Source organism: Canis lupus, chromosome 13, assembly GCF_048164855.1.
Source record: "Canis lupus baileyi chromosome 13, mCanLup2.hap1, whole genome shotgun sequence".
NCBI classification, from domain to species: domain Eukaryota; kingdom Metazoa; phylum Chordata; class Mammalia; order Carnivora; family Canidae; genus Canis; species Canis lupus.
The window spans coordinates 11965197-11972355 of record NC_132850.1 but is presented as its reverse complement, the minus strand read 5'-3'; positions in this window follow the sequence as shown (position 1 = coordinate 11972355).

The following is a 7159-nucleotide window of genomic DNA, read 5'->3' as shown; positions in this document are numbered from 1 at the left end:
GACATAGCAATTGTACCCACACCTAACTCTGAGTATTGGCAATTACTGGGAAATAATTAAGTATTTAGCTTGCCTTTCCTATTCAAACAGTATGGCAAATTGCATGAGGAAAGGTTTTTTTCTTACAAAGGAATTTCAACTAGAAAATGTTAATGTAATGATTAAACTAGAAAAAACACTTTTTTGCAACCCCTCATGGAATATTCATAATGATGAACAATGGATGCCAAGTGTCAAATAACATTTGACAAAAGCTTGGTGTGTAAAGCTGAAACAAACAACTGTAAAATTTGTATGGAACCAGAAAAGACACCAAATAGCCAAAGGAATCATGAAAAAGAAAACTGAAGCTGGAGGCATCACAATTCTGGACATCAAGCTGTATTACAAAGCTGTAATCATCAAGACAGTGTGGTACTGGCACAAAAACAGGCACATTCGATCAATGGAACAAAATACAGAACCCAGAAATGAACCCACCACTCTACAGTCAACTAATCTTCAACAAAGCAGGAAATAATATCCAATGGAAAAAAGAGTCTCTTCAACAAATGGTGCAGGGAAAATTGGACAGCCACAGGCAGAAGAATGAAGCTGGACCATTTTCTTACACTGTACACAAAAATAAGTTCAAAATGCATGAGAGACCTAAATGTGAGTCAGGAAACCATCAAAATCCTAGAGGAGAACACAGGAATACAAATACAACACCAGAATTATAAGAAAGTATAGCAACTTCTTGCTAGACACACTTCAAAGACAAGGGAAACATGTAAAAATGAACTATTGGGATGTCATCAGGATAAAAAGCATTTGCATAGCAAGAGAAACAGTCAACAAAACTAAGAGGCAACTCACCAAATGGTGATATTTGCAATTTTTTATCAGATAAAGGGCTAGTATCCAAAATCTATAAAGAATTTATAAACTCAGCACCCAAAAAAACAAATACAGTCAAGAAATGGGCAGAAGACATAAACAGATATTTCTCCAAAGAAGACATATAAGTGGCCAACAGACACATGAAAAAGTGCTCAACATCACTGAGCATCAGGGAAATATAAATTAAAACTACAGTGAGATACCGCCTCACACCACTCAGGATGGCTAAAGTTAACAACTCAGGGAACAACAGATGTTGGCAAGGATGCTGAGAAAGGGGAATCCTCTTGCACTGTTGGTGGGAATGCAAACTGGAGCAGCCACTCTGCAAAACAGTATGGAATTTCCTCAAAAAGTTAAAAATAGAATGCCCTATGACCCAGCAAGTGCACTACTAGGTATTTATCCAAAGAATAAAAACATAGTGATTCAAAGGGGTACATGTACTCCAATGTTTATAGCAGCAATGTCCACAATTGGCAAAAATGGAAAGAGCCCAGATGTCCATTGACAGATGAATGGGTAAAGAAGATATATAATAATGGAGTATATATAATGGAATATTATGCAGCCATCAAAAGAATGAAATCTTGCCATTTGCAATGATATGGATAGAACTAGAAGGTATTATGCTAAACAAAGTAAGTCAGTCAGAGAAAGACAAATATCATATGATTTCACTCATATATGGATTTTAAGAAACAAAACATGAATATAGAGGAAGGGAAAGCAAAATAAAATAAAATGAAAACAGAGAGGCAGGCAAACCATAAGAGACTTCTTTTTTTTTTTAAATTTATTCACTCATAGAGGCACAGAGAGAGAGAGAGGCAGAGACACAGGCAGAGGGAGAAGTAGGCTCCATGCAGGGAGCCCGACGTGAGACTCGATCCTGGGTCTCCAGGATCATGCCCTGGGCTGCAGGTGGTGCTAAACCGCTGTGCCACGGGGGCTGCCCACCATAAGAGACTTCTAACTCTAGGAAACAAACTGAGGGTTGCTGGAGGGGAAGTGGGGGGGGGGGATGGGATAACTGGGTGATGGGCATTAAGGTGGCACTTGATTTAATGACCACTGGATGTGATATGCAACCAATGAACCACTGGATTCTACCCCTGTAACTAGTGATACAGTATATGTCAACTAAACTGAATTTAAATTTTTTAAAAAGCTGAAAATCCTCAACTGTAAGAAAACAACCCAATTTCTCTAAATGGGCAAAATATTTGAATAAACGTTTCAGCAGAGCTGAATGGATGGAAAACAAATACATGAAAATGTCCTTAAGATCATTAGCCAATAGGTAAATGCAAATCAAAACCACAGTAAGAAGGGCACCTGTTTGCTCAGTCAGTAAAGCATGTGACTGTTGATCTTGGGGTTGTAAGTTCATGCCCCACGTTGGGTACGGAGATTATTTAAAAAGTAAAATCTTAAAAAAAAAAAAAAAACACCACAGCACTGCTATTAAAATGACTTTTAGGGACACTTGGGTGGTTTAGTGATTGAGCGTCTGCTTTCGGATCAGGGCGTGATCCTGGGGTCCTGAGATCAAGTCCTGCATTGGGCTCCCTGCAGAGAGCCCGCTTCTCCCTCTGCCTGTCTCTCTCTCTCTCTCTCTCTGTCTCTCATGAATATATAAATAAAATCTTTAAAAAAATAAAATAAAATAAAATGACTTTTAAAAAGAAAGAGCTAGACAAACAAGTGCACTAATATGGCAACTCTCATGTTGCTGGTGAGAATGTAAAATGGCAATAGTTCCTCTGGAAAACAGGCGATATCTCCTAAAGTTAAACAATTACCATATGACTTGGCAATCATACTCCCATGTACTTTACCCTGGACAGATGAAAACTTGTGATCACACAAAAGCCTGTTCATGAATGTTCATAGCAGCTCCATCCATAATCACCACAACCAAAACCAACCCAAATGTCTTTCAACAGTGAGTGGATTAACAAAAACTGTGGTGCATCTGTGTAGTTGAGTATTATGCAGCAACAAATTGGAATGAACTATTGGCACTTGCAACAATTTGGATGAATCTCAAAGGCATCCTGAGTGAAAGAAGCCAGTTGCAAAAGGCTACATACTATCTGGTTTCATTTATGTAACATTCTGGAAAAGAAGAAACTACAGATAACAGGTCAGTGGTTGCCAGGGGTTAAGGGTTGATTGATTATAAAAGACCAACACAAGGAAGTTTTGTGGAGTGATAGAGATGATCTGAATCCTGATTGTGATAGCAATAAATAAATCTGTACCCGTGTTCCCACTTTTAGAAAAGTCGAGTGTACTGCATATAAACACAAAGAATGATAAAGTAACCATTTGTGATATATATGTATATCTAAACATATTTTATACATATATGTGCATATGGCATACACACATTCAGGTGCACACAAAATGTAAACTCAACAATCGCCGGGAGGATTGTTCAGAAATTTGCCCACTAACAAAAAGTTTTCGAGGTGAGTAGTATCTTATCTCTGAGATTGTTTAGAATTGCTGGGCTAAGGCCATCATCTAAAAAGCAGACCAGAGTATCTGGGTGGAGCAATCAATTAACCAACTCTTGGTTTCAGCTCAGTTTTTTTTTTTTTCCTTTTTTTTAAATTTAAATTCCATTAGCCAACATATAGTACATTATTAGTTTCAGCTCGATTCTTGACCTCAGGGACCTGAGATTGATTCCGGTGTCTGGCTCCGCACTCAGCGTGGAATCTGCTTAAGATTCTCTCTGCCCCTCCCCCATTCTAAAATAAAGAAGTCTTTTTTCTTTTTCTTTTTTTTTTTTTTAAGATTTTATTTATTTATTTGAGAGAGAGAGCACAAGCAGGGGGAGAGTCAGAGGGGGAGGGAGAAGCAGACTCCCCGATGAGCAGGGAGCCTGAGGCAGGGCTCAATCCCAGGAATCATGACCTGAGCTGAAGGCAGATGCTTAACCCACCAAGCCACCCAGGTGCCCCTTAAATAAATCTTTTCTAAAAATAAATTTAAAAATAAAAAGCAGATCAACTTGTAGTCAGTATTATTACTGTTTATAATTCTCTACAAACAATGGATCCTCTCATTGTTTCTTCATAAAAGGATGGCCCCACCACCCTTTTCTTTTTAACATTAATACTGTATTAGATATGGTGTTTTGTAAGAATGTGTCTTTTATTTTATATTTTTGAAAGATTTTATTTATTTATTCATGAGAGACACACAGAGAGGCAGAGACACAGGCAGAGGAAGAAGCAGGCTCCCCTCAGGGAACCTGATACGGGACTTGATCCCAGAATCTGGATCACGACCTGAGCCAAAGGCATACACTCAACCACTGAGCCACTCAGGTGCCCCATCTCATATTTTAGAGATGCAAACTGAGGTATTTCACACTGGAGTTTCACAATGCCTATAATTTGCCTTTAATTCTTCAAAGAAAAAACTGGGTGACACAAATGTGGCAAAACATTAATTGTTAAAACTATATGATGGATACATAAAATTTATTATACTCTTCTCTCACCTTTCTTATATGCTTGAAAATTTTCAAAATAAATGGTTTTCAATTTTTAAAAAAACGTATCAGGGATGCCTGGGTGCCACAGGGGTTGAGCGTCTGCCTTTGGCTCAGTGCGTGATCCCAGAATCTGGGATCTCGTGAATAAATAAATAAAATCCTAAAAATAAATAAATAAATGAAAATTAAAAATGTATCAGAAAATCCCAGAAATATTGCATCTTTAGTGCATAAGCCAGTGAACCGTCAATCCAGTAAGACCTCACAGCCCTATCATGTACATCCTGAGATGAATTTGAATCAAAGAAAGATTGAAGCATCTCAGTGTTCCTTGGAAAAGAAAATGGAAAAGCCTGTAACATTCTTTATAAAGCTTCTAACCTAAAATGCTAAAACAAAGACTATTCAGGGCTGAAATGGCCAAACATTCACCTACACCGAAAGCTTGGTTTTCCAGCAGGCAGGCTTTATTCTCTGCAGAAGCCTCTGCAGAGAGACATCAATTCCCTCTTTTCAAATCAATGTGACTTGGGTGTCAGTCTTGCAAATAGTAGTCTTGTCACATTCTTAACCTATGGGGCTAGGTCATAAAGGGCCTTCCAGCTTTTACTTTGTTCACTGGAACATCTGCTCTTGGAACTTTGAGTCAGCATGCAAGAGGTCTGACACTCTTAGGCCGCCATGAGGGAAGGACTACAGGTAGGTGCCCCAATCAGTGGTCCAGCAGAGCCCGGCCTTCCAGCCACCCATGCAAAGGCACCAGACATGTGACTGAAGCTGTCACCCTCCAGACAACACATCCACCAGCTGGATACCACCAGGAGATCACCATCAACACTGTATGGAACAAAAGACCAACGCAGCCATGCCATGCCCCAATTCCTGACCTCCCAGTGTCATAAGATAACAAGATGGTTATTGTTTAAGTCACTAAATTTTGGGGTCATTTGCATGTAGCAATATTAATAGTAACAATTTTAGTGGGGCCTGAAACTTTAAGAAAAAGAAGCCACTTGACCATGTGCACAAAGTGCAAGAACTTGAGAGGGACCTGTATAGGTAAGGAGCCTTTTATTTTTTTCTTAAGACTTTATTTTAGATTTACACAAAAATTAAGACGACACTACAAAGAGTTCCCATGTACCCCATACTCACTTTTGTCTATTATTAACATTTTCGAGTGCTGCATATGTTACAATTGACAAACCAATATAGATACATTCACATTAACTAAAGTCCATTTTTCATTCAGATCTCCATTCCAGTAGTTTTGAGGGAGTTTTTTTTTTCTGTTTTATTTTAATCACCCTGTGTTCATCATGACAAGTACACTCCTTAATCACTTATTTCACCCATCCCCTCCCCACCTCACCATCAGTTTGTTCTCTATAGTTAAGAGTCTGTTTCTTGGTTTGCTGCTCTTTCTCATTTGCAAATGTCTCCTCCGATTCCATACATTGCCTTTGTTGATTGTTTCCTTCACTGTGCAGAAGCATTTTTTTAAAATAAAGCCCAATAATTTGGGCACATGGGTGGCTCAGTGGTTGAGCATCTGCCTTTGGCTCAGATAGTAATCCTGGAGTCCTGGGATTGAGTCTCCCTCTGCCTATGTCTCTGCCTTTCTCTTTGTGTCTCTCATGAGTAAAGAAATAAAATCTTTTTTAAGGGGGATCCCTGGGTGGCTCAGCAGTTTAGCACCTGCCTTTGGCCCAGGGCGTGATCCTGGAGTCCCGGGATCCGGTCTCGCGTTGGGCTTCTGGCATGGAGCCTGCTTCTCCCTCCTCCTGTGTCTCTGCCTCTCTTTCTCTCTATGTCTATCATAAATAAATAAATAAATAAATAAATAAATAAATAAATAAATCTTTTTTTTAAGTCCCAGTAGTCTATTTTTGCTTTTGCTACTCTTGCCTCAGGGAACTTATTTAGAAAAAAAGTTGCTACAGCTGATGCCAGACAGATTGCTGCCAGTGCTCTCTTCTAGGATTTTTATGGTTTCGGGTCTCATGTTTAGGTCTTTAATCCATTTTAAATTTATTTTATGTGTGTGGTCTAAGAAAGCAGTTCAGTTTTATTCTTTTTTACATTGCTGTCCGGTTTTCCCAACACCATTTGCTGAAGATACTGTCTTTTTACCATTGGGTATTCTTTCCTGCTTTGTCATAGATTAGTTGACCATACAATTGTGGAGTTACTTCTGGATTTTCTCTTCTTTTTGGATTGATTTATGCGTCTTATTTTTGTGCCAGAACCATACTGTTTTGATTACTACAGCTTTGTAATACAACTTGAAGTCTGAAATTATAACTCCTCCAGCTTTTCTTTCCTTTTCTTTTCAGGATTGCTTTGGCTATGCAGGGTCTAAAGACTAAAGAACCACTAAAATGGTTCCATACAAAATTTAGCATTGTGGGTAGACTGGGTGGCTCAGCAGTTTAGTGCTGCCTTCAGCCCAGGGCATGACCCTGGAGTCCCGGGATCAAGTCCCACATCTGGCTCCCTACATGGAGCCTGCTTCTCCCTCTGCCTGAGTCTCTGCCTCTCTCTCTCTCTCTTATGAATAAATAAATAAAATCTTAAAAATATATTTTAGGATTTTTTTTCCTTCTGTAAAAAATCCTGTTGATATTTTGATAGGGGTTGCATTAAATGTGTAGATTGCATTGGGTAGTATAGGCATTTTAACGTTTGTTCTTCCAACCCATGAGCATAGAATGTCTTTCCATTTCTTTGTGTCATCTTCAATTTCTTTCATCAGTGTTTTGT